The sequence below is a fragment of the Panthera onca genome, chromosome A1 (assembly GCF_046562875.1).
Source record: "Panthera onca isolate mPanOnc1 chromosome A1, mPanOnc1 haplotype 2, whole genome shotgun sequence".
Lineage (NCBI taxonomy): Eukaryota > Metazoa > Chordata > Mammalia > Carnivora > Felidae > Panthera > Panthera onca.
This window is the reverse complement of record NC_138339.1, coordinates 210,795,573-210,818,055: the sequence shown is the minus strand read 5'-3', so window position 1 is coordinate 210,818,055 and position 22,483 is coordinate 210,795,573. Positions and strand designations below refer to the sequence as shown.

The 22,483-nt window shown below is 42.1% G+C and overlaps 1 long non-coding RNA gene across 1 annotated transcript in view; it reads left to right on the top strand.

Moving 5' to 3' along the window:
• Nucleotides 1–22,483, top strand: part of LOC132682017 (uncharacterized) — a 73,497-nt gene that overhangs the window by 17,392 nt on the left and 33,622 nt on the right. The window contains exons 6-7 of the long non-coding RNA XR_009611405.3: nt 17,571–17,651; nt 19,702–19,744. This is a non-coding gene — a long non-coding RNA (uncharacterized LOC132682017). The remainder of the gene's footprint in view (nt 1–17,570; nt 17,652–19,701; nt 19,745–22,483) is intronic.

Genomic DNA, 22,483 nt, shown 5'->3' with positions numbered 1-22,483 from the left:
AAGGGGCCAGATTTAACACTCATTCTGCTCCAATCTTACTTAAAAAATGAGAGGTGATGGTGGCAAAAAGTGTTTGGAAAGTGGAACAGTTTAGAGGTTGGGAACACGGCTTGTGGAGTCCGACTGCCTGGGTTCAAAGCCCAGCTCTTCTACTTACTAGCTGTGTGAGTCGACACAAGTTTCTTAGCCTCTCTGTGCCTTAATTTTCTCATCTGTAAAATGAAGATTAAATAGTAACAAACTATCTCATTGGGTGGTTGTGAGACTTAACTGAATTAATATATATGATGTACCTAGAACAGTTCCTAGCACGCGGTAAGTGCTCAGTAAGTGTTACCCATTATTATTTAGATAATCATTCCTCTCTTCCCCAAAGTGAATCCAGTATATCCTAAGGTATACATGACAGACTTTCTGACAAGTAAGATATTTTTTTTTTTTTGAGGGGAGGAAGAGCAGAGAGCAGTATCAGAAGAAAGAGAAAAGAGTTTCATGGAGAGCAATAAAACCGTAGAAAGGGAAGCCCACAGTCTGTGGGAGACATGAGCACCTGACTACAACTATACCAGACCAGTCACTATGAGGTCTTGAGCAATTTAAGAAAGGGGATTATTGGGGCTCCTGGCTGGCTCAGTCAGTAGACCATGAGACTCTGATCTTGGGGTCATGAATTCTGGCCCCACATGGGGAGTAGAGATTACTAAAAACAAAAACAAAAACAAAGAATGGGGCTATACCTTAGAAGAACCTACAGGAACAAAAAAGCTCATTGGAATTTTATGTAACAGTTCTGTTTTATGAACCAGCACTGCCTCACCCAACCATTTTATGGTAAGCCATTTTCATTTCTTTCTTTTTCTTTTGGAGTTGGATTCTCTGTTACTATATGAGATGCTAAGATATTTTAAGCTACTTCAGGCCTGTAGCTCTGCTCCAGGTGCTGGGCCGGGAGAGCATCACATATTCCGGCCAGAAGACTTCCTGAGGGATTGGAGGAGGCTGCAGGGCAGAAATGCCAGGTTTCTCTGGAAATCACTAGCCTGCTAAATATAGCGGTGATTATGCAGTTACTCCGTTGATTTTTTTCTAATCACAGTTTACTGGAGGCCTTAACCTTTAGAATTTTTAACAGCAGGAGGGCTGCAAAAACAGTTCTGGTGTCCTCTCAAAATAAACATCTTTGAAGAGTAATTAAGGCAACATATTGTTACCTTGGTCCCACAGAACCAAGTCTGGAGTACACACGGGTCAGAAAATAAACAGACTTCGGGGTAGCTGAAGCAAAGAGAGGGGTAGGCCCAGGGATCTGGAGTCCAGGGCTGGGGGTATCACAGATATAAGGGAGTTGGGTTAAAGGATGCCATCCATTATTTCTCCAATTTTTTAAAAGCTGAGAGCAATGAGAGTGAAGTTCAACATAAAATTAACACGAGTTAGTGTTAGCATCAAAGGAAATTTTGGAAATATATAATCATCCATTGGGTAATCGTAAGACATACAAATACAGGCCGTCGTAGGAATCAGTATGATTGAAGGAGTGATAATCTGCAAGGAAGGTCTGATTGTCTGAAGACCTATTTGCCCCTTGTTCCTCACAATTTTGACTAGACAGAACTTTGATTTTGAAGTCCAGTGACCAAACATTTAAATTTGGTGAGGCCACCTGGGGAGAGCTTACAGCTAGACATACAGTTTTTTGACACTGACTCTGGTGATTAATTTGGTCTTGACCTTGCAGAAGGAAAGGCCTGGGGTCAAGTTCATCTAAGTAGATGATAAACCCCCAGAGGAACAAAAGAATAGGATGGGTGTTGGGTATTTAGAGAGGGAAGGAATGATGGAGAAATGGAGTACCATCTCACACTCTCCAAATTCTGGGCTCACTGGGAAAGACCAGAGTCATTTGGAAGGAGCTCCAAGCTGGTCTGAGATTCCTCTGAAAACTCCCTGTTTGTCATTCTTATTTTTTAACTTAACAAATATTTGTTGAGATCCCAGGCACTGTTTTGAGTCCTGAAGGATGGCTGGCAGAGAAACAAAAATACATAGACACATTCCCTGACCTTAGTTTAAACCTAATGACTGGTATAGTTGATGTGTACACAAGTAACACAGGGCAGCTTCAGGGCAAGTGAGTTCATTTTGAAGTTATCCAGGCTATGTTTCCAAACTGAAGCATCGTGGATGGGTTTCCCTTCTAAATGCCACTATGGCCACGTGGTCCATGTCGGCATGTTTGCCTGTGTCTCAGGGGAGAGGACAGGGTGACAGAGTGCTGTTAAGCCTCCTCTCCTTTTTATAATGTGTGGGAAATTCCACTTGGAATTCCACTTGGAGGACTTTAATACTGGTAATAATCTGTGGTATTTTTGGCCATCGTGCCTGAAAAAATGAACTTGTCAGCATCTTTATTCTTATCCCTTTTGGGGAAGAGAGCTAGAGAAGCACAGAAGGGCAGTCAGAAGCCCGACTGCCCATTTAGCCCCCGCTCAGCCCTCATTCCTGAGCAAAGGCAACGGCTCAGGTAATTAGAGTCAGAATCCTGATGGAGGTACTTTGTTCAAAGTTCAGTCACAGTCTGGGATGGAGAACTCTGCATGCTCACTTCCCTTGTTAATAGCTTTGCTGACCTTCTCCAAAGAAAAAGTCATTAGAATGTTGAGTTATGATCTGTTTCTTGTAAAATTGTGCCAGTCCCCCATTTATAGCCCTGTATTTCAACCAATTCTAATTACTTCTTAGAATATACTTCTTCCAACCCTTGGAAAATATTTCAAACCCTGATCCAAGCAATTAAGCATACTTCTTGGTTTGCAAGCCGATTGGGACCCAATGCATGCAAGTCTCAATGAAAGGCCCCTCCCCCTTCCCAGAAGCCACACAATCCTTATCTCCAGGACTCTCCAGGGCCCCCAAGAGCCAGCGTCATTTGGTTTCCTAACTTTGGAAGGTGACCTTTCATGGAGGATGTTGGGTGTTAGGAAGCTAATGAGGAAGAGCAAAAATTTTCTGCATCTCCCCAGGGAGGGTCTTTCCTTCTCTGTCACAGCTGAGCATCATTGGAAGTCACTGGCCATTCCCTTCCTCCACCTCTGGAGAGTAGGCTGGTTCAGTTCAGAATCCATTGTGGGGTCCTGGGTAATAGAGTCCTTGCATTGCTTCTGCTTTATGTCTACAAAATTCCCACAAGGTTTAAAACAAACAAACAAACAAACAAAAAACAAAAAAAAAGAGTCCCTGTTGGCTTGTGAAGTCAAGAGCTCCTTGGTACAGCTCAAATTTGGCTGAGTCCAGTGGATGTTCTCCCTCACCTATCTTTTTAAATATATTAATCATTTCAGACAATTTAAGCAACTCAAAGATTTTCAGAAGTCTCTGTTCCTTTTATGCTTTGAATGGGAGTAGAATCACCAGCAGTGCTGAAGGAAACATTTTTATAGACTTTCTAAATCTCCCCACTGCTGAGAAGAATTAAAAAAAAAAAAAAAAAGAAAAGAAGCATTTCTCTTGTCTCTTTATTTCTAATCACTTTTTCCTTCTAACGGGACTGAAGCACCATGAGAAATGGCGCTCTTTTACGGCAAGGACTCATTTGCCCATAACGAACACTGAGTACAAAAGCAAATTAAAAAAAAAAAAAAAAAAAAACCAACCCTATGCTTAGAGAGACCATTAGGAACGATTTGACATTTATTGAACAACAGATGGCGATTAAAAGCATAAAAGCTAGATTGCCTTGCTAGAAACAAAGGGTAGTTCTACTGAGGAAGTCTAACGTTTCAATTAAAATACCTCTCAATGTCAATTAAATCATATGAAGATAAGTCTGAAAATGGTTTCTAGCTGCACTATAATCAATAGTGCAGTTAAAATCCTCATCAAGAAGCACCCAAGTTTTTAGGTTGACAGTTTGCTAAAAGATTAGCCAAAGCTTCAGGAAACCATTTCCTTCAGTGTAGGGTTCAAAAGGTAAACATTTAACCAGGAGTGCTTCCTATGTATGAAACAGATTTATTTCAATGATGGGAAATAAGCCTCCCTGCCTTTGCTTTGTTTCAAATCTCAACCACTTTTCAGTATGGATTAGGCATTAGTGAGGGGTGGGGAAATAACCCCATTATTTCCACAGCAAGGATCTCGCTTTAATGATATCCATATCATTTGGGAAACAGCAAGTTGGAGTGGAGAGAGAAGTGGTTTGGTAATGAGACAGACCTTGGTTTGAAACATGGCTCAGTTACGTTGGATGAGTGTCTTTGGTGATCAGAATCTGTTTTTTTCATTTGTAAATTTCTCATTTTTCATTTGTAAAATGTCATCATAACATCACCTTTCTTGGATTGCCTGGTGCATTCTAGGGTTTCGGAGAATGAGGACCCCTATCTTTAGCTGTCTTTTGGAAGAACCTAATGATAGAGAATCCATTGTAGCAGATCTTACCAAAACTGAGTTCAGGGAGTCAGTGTTTTTGCTACACTATGCCAAAAAGTGTGCTAATGTTAGAGTAGGCAGTTAGTTGGGTTCTAACAGGATACCGGGAGGCCAGCAAGGACGAAGTCCTGGCCAGCTATCAGGAAGATCAGAGGCAGGTCCTGACAGCACTCCACAAGAAGCCAGATCTAACCAGACAGGCCCAAGATGGCAGATGCCATGACAGGAACCCCCTGGCCAAATTGAGAAGAAAAGGCTCAGGAATTCTGCTTTCTGTCCCAATAAATACAATAAATATTCTGCCCCTCAGAACTGTCAATAAAAGGTAGAAGCCCAAGCCCCAGGGCACACATCTCTCTCTCTCTCTCTCTCTCTCTCTCTGTCTGTCTTGAGCTCAACCCTTCTCATATCTCAAAAGTGTACTTTTCGCTTTTAATAAACTTTCCTGCTTGTGTTCCTTGTCCTCTGTGCTATGTGTCTGTTCTTAAATTCATTCTTGTGACTAGACCAATCATCTTCCGTGACTCCTTCAGATCTGGCTGAGTCAAGGCCCCAGGACCCGAGGTCTCCCTAGTTCACCCAGCAGCAATATGGATTGAATCATTTCCCCCTAAAATTTATATCTTGAAATCTTAGCCTGCAGTACCCCAGAATGTGACTGTTTGGAGATGGGGTTGTTGCAGATGTAATCAGTGAAGTTAAGATGAGGTCATACTGTGTAGAAGGGTGAGCCCTCATCCAACGTGACTAGTGTCTTTACGGAAAAGGCAAATATAGAGACAGCCACCCACACTGGGAGGATGCCATGTGAGCGTGAAAGCAGAAGAATCTATAAGCCCAGGAAGTGAAGACATTGCCAGCAGGCCACCAGAAGCTAGGAGAGACACTTGGAACAGATTCTCCCTCACAGCCTCCAGAAGGAAGCAAACCTGCTGAGATCTTGATCTCAGACTCCCAGCTTCCAAAACGGTGAGATGACAAATTTCTGTTGTTGAAGCCGCCAGTTTGTGGTTCTTGCTACCACCGCCCTAGCAAACCGATACACTGTGTCAAATACATTTGGTAAACATTGGTACAGCGCCCTGCTTTTGAGATTTCATAAAGCAGCTTACTAAAGAAAGTCGGGTCTCTGAGAAATCCTGCTACTAAGAATTGTCTCTACCTTTGCTAAATCCAGTGTTTCCCAAACACTTGGCCACGTAAGACTTTCCCCGGTGCATCAATACCTATTTACATACTTTTGGAACTACTTTGGGAAAGAAGGCTTTGGAATGCTTTGCCCTGAACCCCACCCTGCAATTTACATCAACCCATTCCTTCACCTCAGCCCCAGGGCTGTCACTCCAGCTCTTGCTCCCTTCCCAGCCACAACCAGTCACTTAACCACGTGCTCCGCACCACTCCAGAATGATGCCAGCCCCTTCCTCATCGCTGCATCCCTGAGCAACTCTGCCGGATGCTCTCTCCCCTTTGCTCCGCCAGGTGTTGGGTGTGGCTTGAGGAAGTGATGGAACTGAGTTAAATGATGGATTTGGATCCTGGGCAGTAAAATGTAATACATTTCAAGCTGAGTTTCCACTGCCGCTCAGTAATCCTTGTATTCTTGTATTGCTTCTCCTGTGCTTGCATGCCTGCTTTTAAGCACTCACTCATTCATCACCTAGTGAGTGCCCCACCATGAGCCAGTGCCTTTACCAGTCACTGGGCAGGTAGGCGAGTAGGGGAAGGCATTGATGAATCACTTCCTTCAAATGCTGCTGGTCTAGCAGAGGAGGTAAACTAACACTATCAGAGGAGAAGCATTCACAGAAGTACTGTCATATGCGGCAGAAAAAGGGAATACAGAACCGACCAACAACTGTTTGCCAGCCAAGGGTGGGAGAATATATTTCAGGCAGAAGTAATAGCAGATGTATTCAGAAAATTTCAAGTCCTGGTCAGATGTTAGGTTACTAGTTGGGGGAGAATACCATGCGAAGCTAGGAAGGAGACAGGGGTAAGAATGTTACTTGCTGAGGCATTTGCAGTTTATCTCCTAGGGAAGGGGAAGCCATTGATCTGTACATATGTAGTGGTGGCATTATATGTGATTTGAATTTTCTTCTTTGTCCTTGTTAATATTTTCAAGATTCTCTGCCTGCTTTAGTTTTTGTGCTCCATGCACGTGTTTTTACCAAAAGGATTTAAAACATTCATACATACACAGAGGGAATCCTGGATTTTCTCAGTTACCTTTCTATGTATTTGGTGTATATGTACATGCATACATGCATACATAAATGTATGCACATATGCCACATACGTGTTCATATACACATGCCTGTGACTCAGATTTGTTAGCTATAAAACAGATACAACCATGTTATGCCTCTGTTTAATGACTTAGGCTTTCACATTTGCAATATTTTCACATTGCAACTCTTTCCACACATGGGTTATTGCAATAAGTTTTTAATAAGTTTTTTAAATAAGCTTATGTATTTTGATAAATAGAGATTTTCCCACACTAGACTAATTTCTGAATTATGTTTTCCTTTTGGTGCTTTTAAGGTTTCCAGACTATACTACAGTATTTTTGCACGTGGTATGATATTAATAAGATGTAAGTTTCTTGTTAGTTTTTGATTCAAAAAGGCTAACAAAAGTCCCAATGCCATTTATTGAGTAATAATACTAGTATAATCAGAAATAAAATATTTTAAATGTATATATTAATTTGGTGCCATTTTACAGGTTGGATTGGAAGGGATTGAGAACAATTAGGAGATTTTTTATAGAAAGAAAATTCCCAGCTAAGGAAGTCTAATAGCTTAAGCCAAGGAACTGGCTTTGGCAGTAAATAGGTGACCCAGAGAAGAAGACATGAAATTGAGAGGTCATTAGGAAGAGAATAAATAAGGATTTGTAACTGACTGACTGAGGGAGAGGGAGGAATCCTGTGTGATTCTCAGGTTTCCAATCTTGGTGACGTTAAGCACTAAGAAATGTTCTGGACAGGAGAATAGATTGAACACAACAAAATATGCTTCGCCATCTCAGTTAATCAAAATCCCGGGTAAAATGTTTAAAAATTAAAAATGCACACTAAAAGCAAGCAGGTCCTCTAATGCTGAAAATGGAAAGGGAACTAAGAGCAGTGAGTCAGAAGCAAAGCCATCTTGCTTAGGGAGGCCTGGAGGCAACAGAGGCCGGAGTGGCTATGTTTTGAACAACATCTTGGGATGGCGTTAAGTCCACAAACACCGGGTTGGTCTGGGGGCACCGGGAGCCCCCTGGGTGAGACTTTGGGCTAGAAAAGTGCTTCATTTACTTGTAAGGGGGGAAATAATGGCTGCCCACTACATAGGGCTGCCACCTGAAACCAGCTGCTGCCTCAGGCTGGGGGTGGAAGCCATCTTACCGGGTCAACAACAGGATTGGGTCACATTCAAGCCCAGGCCCAGATACACGCAACCAGCGTGGAACAAGAACCCTGAGACCATAAACTCACTTAAACACTGGTTTGGAGCTGGTCAAGCTCACTCTGCCTGAGCAGAAGACTATAAAATTAGCCAACTGGGAGGCTAAGAAATAGAAAAAATAGTGATAGACAGATATAGACGGATGAGTTTCACATCTAGGCTCTTAGTAGTACAAGCGCCGAATATCAAGCATAATGAGAAATCCTATAAGCCACTGGAGGAAAAAAATAAAAACGTAGACCATAATCTCACAGTAATAAGGTGGGCAGCCTACCTCTTAGCAGTGATAGTTATCATAAGGCAACAGGATAAATTTTTAAAGTCCTAATGGCAAATGATTGGGGATTTAAACATTTATAATGAGTAGGATATTTTATACTTCTTGTTTTGTTTTGGGTCAGATGCTTGTTTTACCTATTTAAAAAATTAAATAGAAGAGTACAAGTAAGAAATAGACAGCTCAGGCTTACTAGGACTTAGAAAGGTTTCCACGAACAGTAACTTGAATAGATTACGCTCACTAAAAAGATTACTGAATGATATACTTTAGTTTGAAGAAAAATATATTCAGAAGGAAGAAGTGGAATGCAAGTAGCAAAGGGAGCAAATAAATTGTGGTGGTAAATCTAAATGAGAATTGACATTAAAATCAATGAGAATAACGACAGCATTGTTCATCATATGCGCTGAAAACAAAATGATCTGAAATATCAAACAAACAAACAGAGCACAACAGCAGGGGAGTGATTCTGAAGGGAGTTCAATTCTACAAGGTTCTAGTTTAGTTTAGAAGGAAGACAGATATGTGTATGAACTTTAGCTTTTAATAGAAAAATTTAAATTTAACTATATATATAACTTTATATATCTTTTTTTTAAGTTTTTTTTTTATTTTTTTTTATTTTGAGAGCGAGAGAGCGAAAGCACGAGCAGGATGGGTGCAGAGAGAGAGGGAGAGAGAGAGAATCCCAAGCAGGCTCTGCACCATCAGTGTGGAGCCTGATGTGAGGCTTGAACCCACGAACTGTGAGACCATGACCTGAGCTGAAACCAAGAATTGGACACTTAACCGACTGACCACCCAGGTGCCCCTATACCTTTATATATCTTATAAATATATCATATATATTAACTATACATACATATGAAAAATCTAGGCATAATTACTAAAGGCACAAACATAGACTATCATGCTAAGTGGGTAAAGGAAAATAAGGAAAATGAAGAAAAGGTAATTAATCCACAGAAAGTAGGACAAGAAAATGCATGAAGGAAAGTAAAAGCACAGCAAATAGAAAACGTCAGAGGCGGGGCGCCTGGGTGGCTCAGTCAGTTAAGCGGCCGACTTCGGCTCAGCTTATGATCTCGCGGTCTGTGGGTTTGAGCCCCGCGTCGGGCTCTGTGCTGACAGCCCAGAGCCTGGAACCTGTTTCAGATTCTGCATCTCCCTCTCTCTCTCTGCGCCTCCCCTATTCACGCTCTGTCTTTCTCTGTCTCAAAATAAATAAACGTTAAAAAAAGAAAACGTCAGGGGAATTTATAAACACATCAGTGGAATGGCAGAGAGGCCCCAGAAAATAACTTAGGTGTGGAGCTTGGTTTTTTGAAGGGATATCAACACCAGTGGGGAAAGATACCTTACAAACTCCATAATGTTGAGACAGCTGACTTTCGGCAAGGAAGGCAAAGGAGAATTAGATTATGACTTCACACCACACACAAGCAAATTCCAGACAAAAATGTGGAAAATGAAACTCTAGGAAGCGAAAAGAAACTACTAGGAAAAACATGTTTAAAAAAAAAAAAACCATAGAAAATAATTGAAAAAAATGTGGACTAGAGATAAAGAATGAATTTTTTTGTTTTAAAGATCAAAAAGCACATTCTATTATGGAACAGCTAGATAATTTTGACTCCACAAGGCAAAATGCTCAATAAATTAAAATTTAAAAACAACCTATGGACAGGAGAGGGTATTTTTTGTGCCCAAGGGAAAGGATCAGTGTCCACAATAAATAAAAAATCCCTATGAATGAATAAGAAAAATACGAAGAAAATACAGGGAAAAAATGTCAAAGGATACGAAAAACAAGTCACAGCAGAGAAGTGAGTGAACAATAAACACAAGAATGTTGAAAAGCTTTCCATTTTACTAGTTATTTGGCAAAATGCAAATTAAAATAGGGAACAACATCTTTTACCCTCTGTGTGCAAAAAGTAAAGTCTGACACTTTTACGTATTGGTGAGCATGTGGACAAAGATACCCAATCAACCACTGAAAGAAAAATAGACCTAATGTTCAGGTTGGTACTTTACTATTTTCCCCTTTTGTTTGTTTTGCATTGCATCCCAATCCTGGCACAGGACAAAGGCTGTAGGCAGGGCACATGACATGATTTTTGAATGAGTGAATGAATCCCCCCAAATAAACTAGGTATCCTCTCTTTCTCTGTTTGTGGACTGAATGTATGTGTTCCCCCCACCGCCCCAATTCAGATGCTGAAACTCTATCCCTCAATGTAATGCTATTAGGAGGTGGGGCCTTTGGAAGGTAATTAGGATTTGATGAGGTCATGAGGGTGGGAGCCCCCCTGAAGGGGATTAGTGCCCTTATAAGAGGAGACACCAGTGAGCTTGCTTTTCCTCTCCACTCTCCCACTTTGTGAGCATCCAGGAAGCAGTTGACAGTCTATGACTAAGGAGAAGGCTCTCACCAGAACAGACCATGTCGGCACCATGATCTCAGACTGCCTGCCTCCAGAACAGAGAGAAAAGAAAGGTCTGTTGTTTATAAACCACCCAGTCTATGGTACTTTGTTATAGAAGACAGAACGGACTAAGACACCTTCCTTGACACCTTATTTCATTTTGTTTGTATCTTTTTATGGCGCTTACGTTATTTTGCTTCTGTTAGAGTCATTTGTTAGTGTGTGTACTTGTCTTATTTTATTCTCCATTTTCATCCTTCCAGTGGCAAAAATTTTGAAGGCTGGCACTATTTTATATGTGACTTTTCTATTACTCGCAGCCTACTACCTTGGATATAATGGGTGCTCAATAAATATTTGTTAGATTTAATTCAATAGAGGTAAAAATCATGTCATCTTCTCTAGAAAAATGTGCTGGCCATGAGAACCATTGTTTACCAGTGAATCTCCTAGAACTTTCATGTATCAATTTTAAAGGGCTTTGTAGCCTATGAACACTACATGAGGTGGGCTAAAAACATTTTTAGCCCACCTCACATTTTAAGCTTTTCCTTCTGAGAGGAAAAAAAAAATCGCTAGATTTATTCATTTATTCTAGGAAGATTGTACTTAGAGGAGGAAACGAGGGTTATGGCAGCAATCCAAGCATCCTGAAAATGTGTTGGAATTCCCCCCAAATTGGATTTACCTTTCTTCACACCACTGATGCTCTCTTGGCATTTGAGATCACTAAAGACAATAGGATCTCCAAGTGATTTGGGGTTTCCTGGAGAGCGAGTTTTGGTTTAATTAGGTCCCACTGTATGAACTGCAGTTTGATTCACACTGGTGGAGAGGAGAAGGCATTCTCTCTCCTTGTTTCTTCCCCACACCTCCTCCTCCATGTCTTTCTAAACCACATCTCCTTTCCACCTATCTTTCCTTCTCATTGCTTGTCACCCTTCGTAGGCTGTTCAGGTACAACTTAGTTCCTTCTTTCTGTTAAATCTCTGCCTCTAAAGCCCATACCTGTTGTAGCTTCTCCTTGTCCGCACCAAGTGATCTTTCTCAGGGATGAGGAAGGAGGGCATTTAGTTTGGTACAGACGCATTCTGTAAGCCACCCTAGAAAGAACTATCGCTATTCAACGAGTGTTCTCTGGTGGTTTAGGACACGGGGAAAATTTAGCAACCCAGGATGCCTGGGCATCACTGGGCAGAAATAATTGCTAATTAGTATCCTACTAGCTTGGGAGCATTAATTGGCTTTGGGGGATCTGCTTTCTAGACCCAAAGTGTATTTTGTTCATTTTAGCTTGCTATATAGGATGAGGGAGGAATAACAATTACTGGAATAGTTTCATTTCAGTAATTCAACCTAATGAAGACTTGTCATTTGAATGATTATTCAGTAGTTGGTCCTTGTTTTTTCTGCCAAGGTTTTAGAAAAACAAGCTCAGATATTTCTCAAGCCTGAGAAAACACAGCCTTTCCTTTAAAATAATTTAGAGACATTTATTTTATTCACGGATACAGGAATGCTCACAAAAGAATTGTCATCCTATGTGATTACGTAAGTAGAGAGAAAAGGAAAGAAGATATCTTTTGAAACATATCATTTTCATTTCAGAACACATCAAGCAATAATATAAAATAAAGTGCCTCAAATTGATATCTTTAATTTTCTCCTAGAAAGAAAATTTGTCAGCTATTTTATGATTTATTGAGGCTAAAGCCATACGTGAGGACAAGTTTTTATGATTAATTAAATAAAATTACTTGAGCATAATACTCATGATGATATTATCTTTGAATTAAAACTCACTTGAATAAGATTGATGACATTTTCAATCAGCAGATTAATTAAACTCTTTTGTTAATTACACATAAGTCAATATGTTTGGATTATGTATCAATCAATATGCTGAAGCAACATCCACTTACTTTGCTCTAGAAAACGGCTTTGCTGATATTTTTTTAGCAGCTTATTTTAGAAGTTAGCGTTCTTTCATTTTCTTTATACCAGAGGTCTCAATATTTAGCAAATTTAGATGTGAAAATAATTGTCACAACATTTTTTTTTTTTTTGGTCTTTGCGAAAGTCTTTTTTTGGGCTGACTGAAATGAGCTGTTTTTTTTGTTTAACATTCTGGGTTTTTTTCTAATTTTATTATTATCTTTTTATTTGAGAGAGAGAGAGAGTGCGAGTGGGGGAGAAGGGGGAGAGAGAGAATCTCAAGCAGGTTCTACACCCATTGCGGAGCCCAAGGAGGGGCTCTATCCCACGACCCGGTGATCATGACCTGATCATGACCTAAGCCAAAATCAAGAGTCTGAAGCTCAACCTACTGAGCCACCCAGGCGCCTCTGTGTTTAACGTCCTGAAGAACTGTTAACCTGTTTCTGTACCTTACTCTACCTTTAACAATTTCCACCCCTCGCCCTCCTGCCTAGTCCCATTACTAGAGCTTTAATTACCGATGACTTCCTATTTGTCTTTGTAGGTAGAGGTGGGCGGGGCTGGCGGAGGGGGGGAGCGGGGAGGGTGACTAGTGCTTTGTGACACCGAGACACAGAAAGGTAGTTTACTTACCATCTTACAGAACTTAGGAACCAGTGATAAGGCGACACACCGGTAACTGTTTTGAGTGCCTCTATGAAGCGCAGAAAAGCTAAATGCTGTGGTTGGACAATCAACCCAGAGCCTCTTCTCCTCCTACAAGTTTCTAAGCATTTATTTTCTGTATTTTTATTCACTGGGCCAGATTCTTCTCTCAGTCTGGCAAGAGTTTACATGCTACAAATAGCTACCCTTGAATGAGTGGGAGTTTTCTAGGCTCTCAGAGAAGCCAATTTGGGGCTGTTATTTAGCTCCCGTCAAAGCCTCGCTGAGACAACTGATATTTGAGAAATAGAGTTTATAGATGTACAGTTTCCTATGTGGGCTAAGCTATATCCTTGATCACCAGAAAGCTCTAAATGTGGTGCTCATTAGTTTACCCTTTCCCAGTGGAAGTTCTTTCATGAATCATGTTTTAGTGCTAGGTCTTTATCTTTTTTTTTTTTTTTAAAGCATTTAATACTGGAAACAGTGAAGTGAAGAATATTTCTGAAGCTTCTGTAAAAACTGCTTAAAGATACTGCCCATTATGTTGTTCAATGTTCCTTGCGCAAGAACTCATGTGATGAATTCCTTTGAAAATTTATTACCAGGAAAAAGTTTGTCTCTACTGAAGAAGTGAAAGTTTTGCTTTTTTTCAGACAACGAACGCCATATCCTTTATTGTTTCTCTTTATGCATTGGCTGTCAGGAAGCTCAGAATTAAAGTAAATGCTGTGTCATTAGAAGAGAGAGTAAGAAATACCAAGCAGTTTCCAGGAGGAGCATAGGAGTGAATCTTTGTATTCCTGTTATCTGTTCACTTGCTGATGCAATGGACATTTACTAAAGGGCCACTGTGTTCCAGACACCATGCCAAAGGTTGGGGAGAAGACCACGGTCCTTACCTGAAACGGATTATGGTCTGGGAGGGGGACAAGATATATACACGAATGAATCTGCCAATGGGCTGCAGGAGGTAAATAAGGGAGCGCTTAGTTCTGCGAGGAGACAGGAAAGGTCCCCCAGATGAATTATGAAGAAAAAAAAATCGCTGGGTAGACATGGTCAGGGTAGGGCACAAAGCTCAAAAGGGAAAAGCAGCGAAGCAGGCACAGCAGTGTGTGAGGGGAGGGTTAAGAAATGACAGCAGAGAGATGGGTAAAACCGAAATGTCAAAGGCTTCTGTGACTCACCTGGAAGTCTGTGCTTTGTCCTCAGGGGGAATGTAGATTTGTAAAAGTATTTTTTTTTTTCAGTTTATTTATTTGGAGAGGGGGTTGGGGGAGTGCACAAGCAGGTGAGGGGCAGAGAGAAGGAGACACGGAATCCCATGCAGGCTCCTGGCATCTGCTCAGAGCCGGATGAGGGGCTTGGAGCCCAGCAACCGGGAGATCATCACCTGAGCCAAGATCAGGAATCTCTGGCTCAACCGACTGAGGCACCCAGGTGCTCCGATTTGTAAAAGTAGTTTAAGCCACGTGATCAGATTTGCATTTGAGACCGCCTTCTGGCAACCTAGCAGGAGAAGATTTGGGAAGGGGGCCAGATGAGAAGCAGAGGGCCCCAGCCGATGGGGGGAGGCTGGTGGAATGCACAGGAGTTACAGGGGAGGAACCGGGCTGAGGCTGGGGCATGAGGAGAAGCAGCAGCGAGGGCCACAAGCCAGGTTTCTGGCTCCGGAGACTAGGGATGAAGGCGAAAGGAAGGGAAACAGCTGCAACCGCTTGGGCTGGGATATTCCGCTCAGGAGCTGCGGGGCCTGGGAGGGCTATGAGGGCCGCTGCTGCTCCTGAGTCAGAGGTAAGGTTCTGCCCCGGAGGAGGGAAGTCCCACCTCTGAACCGTTGATGGAGCTCTGGGAGTTGTTTCCGCCCTGGAGACAGGCAGAGTCCTCCATCCAGCAGATCCCTCGAGGAGTGGGAAGTGTGAGGATAAGAAAGGGCGAGGCGGCGGGGGCGGGCAGAAATACTGGTGTCCTTCCTGGAGGCTTGGGAGGCTCGGGCAGACAGAAAGGGAGGCCCCGGGGGTGGGGGGGGGTGGGGGGGGTGGGGGGGCAATGGTGTAGGCCTAGGCACCCCGCCCTCCCGTGGTCAGTCTGGGAGGTTCATCCACTGGCACACTAGGAAATCCAAAGCTCAGCTCCTGCTCTTCCACCCTCCTCCCCACATCACCCCCTTCTCTACTCTCCCCTTGAAGCGGAAACCTACCCTTTTCCGAAGCCAGATCCTCAGTGTCACCCTTGAGGCCTTAAGCACCCCTCCCCCCACCCCACGACTTACAGGGAACTTTCAGTTTCTTATTAAGCCCTTCCTTTGTCTCCGGCCCACCCTCGCCCCAGTCACTGCGTTCGTTCAAGCTTCTGACACTTTAAAAAACAATTTTTTTTTGCATTTGTTTATTTTTGAGAGACGGTGTGAGCAGGGGAGGGGCAGAGAGAGAGGGAGACACAGAATCAGCGAAGCAGGCTGCAGGCTCCGAGCTGTCAGCACAGAGCCCCAGGCGGGGCTCGAACCCGGGAACCGCGAGATCATGACCTGAGCCGAAGTCGGACACTCAACTGAGCCACCTGAGCACCCCCAAGCTTTTGACAGTTTTGGCATGGGTTGTGGCAGTGGTTCCCAGTGGATCTTGCTTCCCTCTAGTCTAGTTCTCAAATTTGTTCTCCTCACTTCCATGCTAAAAATAATACAGTGGACTCCCATTTCCTGCCTGACCAAGTCCAAAGCCTTAGCTTGATATACAAGAGCTATTTAAACAGTGCAGTGTAAGCAGCCATCTTGCCGTCATTCTTTTGCATATGCACAGTGCAAAGTACAAAGAAGTCTCCGGAGCCCTTGGCCACATTCCTCCCCCTCAACCTTTCCTTAATCCGGGATGACAATGGACAGTCCACCCATCCAAGGTCAGGAGCAGAAAACGGCGCCATGTTTTGTGGAGTTGTGAAATCTACCGCTACCTTTCCATCTTTGGGAAATTTCCTGATACTGAACTGCAGTATATTTTCTCTTATCCCTACACTTTTGCACCTGCCATTTCTTTTGCCTGCAACGACTTTCCCTTCTTCATTTGGATAGATTTATTCAAGAAAGACTACAGAAGTAGTGAATTCTGTACAAGAAGGGATGTTTTGTCCAGGTGATAGTTAATCCAAAAGTTGTTTTCCTTCTCTACCTGGTCCCATCCAAGCCAGGATTTATAAAATCCTTCCCATGGCTATAGTGCAGTTCAAAGAGACAGAAAGAGAGATCAGAACAAAGAACAAAAAGTCACCTCTGGGTAACTATTAGAGGCAGCCACTGTTTGTAGAGAGTGCACTTTAGAGGAACCCAAATCTCCTCAGAAATAAGCTTGATGACTTAACAATAAATTTTGAACAATTGTGGACTGAGAAACTGAAAGTTCTCTGTTATTTGAAAGAAAGCCGTGATACAGTGAAGCGTCCTTTGCAGAGCACAGGGGTTTCAGATGTAGAATTTTTGTGAAGATGAAGAATTTGGTGCAAATAATGTAGCTCCAGGGCAGAGGAAAAAGAGCATGTGCCCTGAATCCAGAGAGACGTTTCTCTTAGCAATATTTGGCTAAAAGTTTTGCCGATTCTGAGGTGAGGGAGAACGAATAGTTTGCTGTGTGTTTTCATGCCTTTATAACTGTTTAATAATCCATATACAATCAACTTCAAAGTAAGCATTGATTTAGTCATTCTCAGCTGGGGAAGCAAATATTATAAACTTGAAACCCTTGGTTAAAATTAAGAGCAACTATCAGTCATCATGCTGTTTGATAAGCCCAGGAAGAAAAGAATCCTACATGTCAAATGCTTTGAATTTTGAAAGTGCTTCACGGATGAGATAAAGATATTTACATTCTGTGACCACAACTACAGAGCTAGCAAAGAACGCAGGTAAGAGAACAGACTAGGAGGGGAAGGGCAGTATTGAAATTTAAGTTTATGCAGGCAGGCTTTGTCTGCTAATAAGTTTATGGGAAAGGAGCTGGAAGCTTCTGCCTCAGATTCAGTAACTATAAATTTCTCCCCGAGATGGTCATTTAATGTTAACTACAAAATTGCTGCTTAATATTCATGGAGTGCAACCTTCCCCACTGCTGCACGTGCAAAATATTCTATTATTTCCTTAATTCATATTTGTTTTGTAGGAAATGGAATTTGCTTACTTCATTTGTAAATAGATGCAAACAGCATTTTGTTAATCTATGTAAAAATTGTTCTTGCGTTAGTTGGAAAATCCTTTTATCTCTGGACTTTTTTTTTTTTTTTTTTGTAGGTTGCAGGTACATACCTTCCTTTAGCTGGTTTGGAACCAAAGACAACATGAGGGTTGGTTCCTATAACGCACTAACTTTAACTTATTGAGCAGTTCCTGTGTGCCAGGTGCTGTATTGAGTGCAATGCCCATCACCCTGTAATCTGGCTGTATGAGTCTGAGTTCAGTCAAGGAAAGAGAGCAGCCATGTGAGTGTCATGGGATGAGGGGCTCGTTCGGGGTCGAGCTGGGGCTGGCTCATGAGCTCCTGAGAGCACTTGTGCGCCTTTCTTCCCAACTCCATGCTCAATGACTTCATATCGATGGCTTGAAAAGTGGGAGTATTCGGACCACAGGTATCAGCAAAAGCTGCAAATTGGGTTCTCCCTGGAAAGCAGGTTTATTACATACCTGTGCAAGGTGGGGAAGTGAAAGCCTGGGAGAGGGAGCTGGAGGGTTGGCGGTGTCATTTACCGGTTGTCCTGAAGCACTGGCCCAGAGAGGCAGTTCGGAGCTCGCAGTGAGATCTGGGAAACTAAGCACGTCCAGTTGCTGAAGGTGGATTGCAAGGGGAGGATTACTTGGAGAGGACCGAGGGGAGCTACAGCCTCTGTGTGGCACCTGCCTCTGTGGTTTGCAGCCAAGCATCTGGGGTGGGCTTGTGGCTGCTGTTGATGAGCAGAAGCCGCCGTCCGGGGGACAAGCTAGGTGTGGAGCAGAGGGAAGTCAGCACCGGCTGGGATCCTTACTGCTGTGTCACCGTCACCATGTCTGACTGCAGGGAAAGGTCTCCTGCCCTTCCCCTCTCTCCTGCTTCACTTCCGTCTCCCAAATTTTGGGCAGGTTTCTCTTTTGGCCAATCCTAACCTTGAGCCCTCTGGGAAACAGTTGTCATCACGGTTCCCAGCTTAACCAAGTTGACATGGCACAATCCCACACGCTTCCCCAACAGGGCGGTGAGACGGATCATGCTCTCCATTTTTCAGAAAAGAAAACCAAGATCCAGTGAGGTTATACAAACATGTCCCTAGGTCTGTTAGATTCCAAAGCCTATCTTCATTACCATAGTACCCTGGGAGTGTGTATATTCTCATTTTGTCTCTTTTGGCTGTTTGTAAAATAATGGCCCAAATCAAAGAATCCCTTCCCAAAAGTGCCACACGTAAGCATTTGTCATGGGTGAACCCATTTGACAATTATCATAAGTGTTCTAGTGCCCAGGATGACCAGGTAAGATGAGCATTTACAAAAAAATGTACGTTAACAGGGCTTACTCCAGTCTATGTTATGGTGTGTCTGGGCCTTAATTCTGGGGATACAAGGATGCTGGGATGGTGAGATAGGATGTCTGCCATCAAGGAGCACACTGTCTAAGAAAAATAGAGCAGTAATTTTAGTTCCAGACCATTTTATGTACTTTTCCAGATTTACTCAGCCCCACCTGCCCTCTTGGCCTTACATGGTTGCTCGGTGGACGGCCTGGCCAACACTGCCATAGTCTGAATGCTACCGCCACCACCTGGGCTCAGCATGGGTTTCATTTTGTCCACCGGAGTGGGGGCCTTCGGGCTTCTCGGCTCAGATCTGACCTGACCAAACACAGAAGGCCTGTGACTTCCCTGGCACTTCTGGGCTCAGAGGTAGCCGTGCATCATTGGCTCTGGCCTGGGCTTCTCCAGCGGCTTCCTGGAGGGACCGGATGTCATAACTCAGAAGTGAGTGGGGAGGTGACACATTGGGGGGGTGACCTTTGAGCAGTGGTAGACAAGAGTTGGAGGATCCTGGCTGATATATCCTCCTTTCCTGTCCGTGTGGACTGTTCCAGGTATAGTGGTTCCACACAGCTGACTAGGAGGGGTGGAGAGTCATGTGACTGAATAGCTGACTATGTTTTCCAGGAAGATGTGGCCAGCTCAGTAATCCACCACTTTGTTTATGCCTGTCCTCCTTCCCTTCCTCTCTCCCCTTCTCCCTCATGGTCGCTTCCCTGGAATTGCACCTCTGCAAAACGTTGGCCTCTCATCTTTGCCTCAGACTCATCTCTAGGGAGCCTAGGCAAAGATAATTACCTAAAGGTAAACAAATGCTAAAAAAAAAAATTATAATAATGGCATGTATAAAATACTATTGGAGAGGGTTGCTAAAAATATAAAATATATACATATATATAATATATATATATATATATTATATATATGTATATATTCAAAGCCCAAACCTTTCATACCTAACTCATTAATTTCTGAAATTAATTCCTAGGTGTTCCACACGCCGTGACGTGACAATATATCGTGATCCTCAGGTAACGTGTTTGCACTCTAAAAGAGATCTCATTAAGTCAAAAGGATGAGTAGTATGTGTACTTCATACTGCATAGTGGGGTAAACGTGAAGGAGGAAGGAGACTCTCAAATCACATCCCGTCGGGCGCGGTCCACTTTCTCCCAACATGATAATCTTATGAGTAAGACTTGCCACAGTAGAGATGTGACTTTATGTTCTAACAGGTGTTAAAATTCCTTGAATTACCAATATTGGCAAGGAAGCAACTACACGTTGACTTCAATGGCGCTAATGGGTGCCTTCTTTAAGAAAGATACTTATTATTATTATTACAAGACTATTTAAAAAAACCCACTTCATCTAGAAGATCTGTAGTCCAATTGTATTAATCCCACTGCAAAGGCACAGGGAGATTCTGTTGAAATTAATAGAAAATGGCAAAATAATACCTTACGTTAATGATTAGCATATTAGGAAAGTTTAAAAAGCATATTTCTAGACTCAGAGTCTCTGGAATGAGTCTATGAACATGCATATGCTCATATTTTTCAATGTGATTGTTTGGCAACTGCAGAATGGGTAAATTAGCTTCCTTTATTAAAAGAGAAGAAGTCTCCCAAATTGACTTTGGGAACTAAATCCCAAACTGCAAATAATTGAAAATAAAGGTTAAAAATGAATACGCTGATACAGCAGTCTCCTAGAACAGAGCGCATCATCACTATACAATTATAACTGGGTTTTCCAAGTGGATGATTAAAAGAGAAACTCAGTTTTGACATTCTAGCCAAAAGGATTTTTAGCAGAACCTTGTGGTAAAAATAAGGGCAAAGGTAAAATGGTGTGTTTACCCTAAAGCATATGAAAATCTTCACAGTAATTAGAAAAAGGGATTTTTTTTCCTATCAAGTTTCATCTTCTCTCTTCTTGCTTAGAGACAGAATCATCTCGATGGAAAATTAGCAGTCACAGAGCAGTGTTCAATTTCACTAAATTATGGCACAATTCTGGTGCTGTATGTTATGAGGAACCTTTAATGCCATTGCTGGAGGACAATCAGAGATTTTTCCAGTTCTTGGTAGTTGAATTGCAAAGGAGAATATTAATAAGATAAAATCCTGGGATGGGAAAATCTTTCAACTCTGAAATTCTATGCCTGGAAGAATCGTAAGATAGCATTTTCTCATAAAGTACCTTTGCTTTGGAAGATCCACAATCCTGATTATTATTCAAACCTAATTTCAGCTCAGAAAACTTAAGTAAAAGACAATCTTCAAGTTCTGAGGATTATAAAAGATGACAGGACGTATGTACTTTTGATCAAAAATGCACCAGGGGCAACCACTGCCCACCAAAAGACAGCTCAGAGAGGCTGTCAGTCAGAATAACAGGGATGCAAGTCAGAGCAAATCACCGTGTCAGACTCCCGGGCAATGAAACCATTACTCCTTAAATGCTGGGCAGTTAGGAAATGTTGCTGTACCGTGAAAATGACATTATGACATTCTCGGTTTGTTATTTCTCTTTAGTTTTCATTTAACATTTATGTACTTGAAAAGGCAACCAAATTACACATTGTCCTGATTAGGGTTTGAAACCTAGCGTAATGTTCATCTCATTTTTCAACAAATATTTATCGAGTGCCTGCTGTTTACCAGGCCCTATGCTAGGTCCTGGGGCTCAAAAAATGATTGGATCTTGATTCCTGTTGTGTAGTAGCTTACGGTCCAGTGGGATAGGAGAGTTGGAGGTATACTTGGAGATCATCTAATTTTATAGCTCAGAACCCTTGGGCCCCAAGAGAATTAGGGACCTATTAAAGGCCACCTGGCTTGTTGGAAACAGAGGTGAGATGATTCATGGCCTCTGATTTCCACCACAGAGCTGTTTCGAATTCTTTATTCATTTATTTACTCATTAAAACATATTCATCGAGTGTGTACTCTGGGCCATTTATGTTCTCCCCCTCCTGGAGGTTACAATTTTATCAGGGAAGGTGAATATCAAAATGGTGAAGAATGTACAAATTCCTTAAGCTATAACTTTAATGTATAAATAATGTCACTTAATATTCTAGTAAGTAAATTTACACAGTATTTCAATCATCCCCCGCTACTGATGGCAGAATATTTAACATGATCAGTCTCAGGTGAATCCTATTTTTTTTTTTCCACTCTTTCCTTCTCCTCATGGTTGATATTAAGTTGCCCTTAGAACTTACGGATTGTTGTGGGCCCTGTCTGGTCCCAGATCGTCATTAACCAATGCGGGCAAGAGATGTCTGATTATCCCCATCCTTGATCCTCTTCATCAATCCTTTTGGCGTTTACTGAGATACCCACCAACACCTCTGGTCTACACTGCCTGGATTCCAGCAGTGAAGTTTCAGAAGAGTCTGTCTTCTCTTCCACAAAAATTTTTTAAAACATTGTTTTTAGTATCCTCTTAGACTGGAAAATTCACTCCTATCTTGCCTTTTTCTGAATTTTTTGCCTAAGTCATGAGTATTATGCCTCTAAGTTCTTTAGGGCTTTTGTCTTTTGATAGTCAAATGCCAGGATATTTAGGTTCCAAATTTAATTCCTTTAAGCCATCATCATAGAAACGATTGTTGAAAAACTACTTTGAAACTCAAAAACTAATTGACCCCTTTCTCTTTTAGCATCCTAGTCTGAGGGCAGTGGTAAGAGTAGGGTAGTATGCTGGTTACTTATTGCTCAAAACAAAAATACTTGTTATGTCTCATGGTTTCTGTGGGT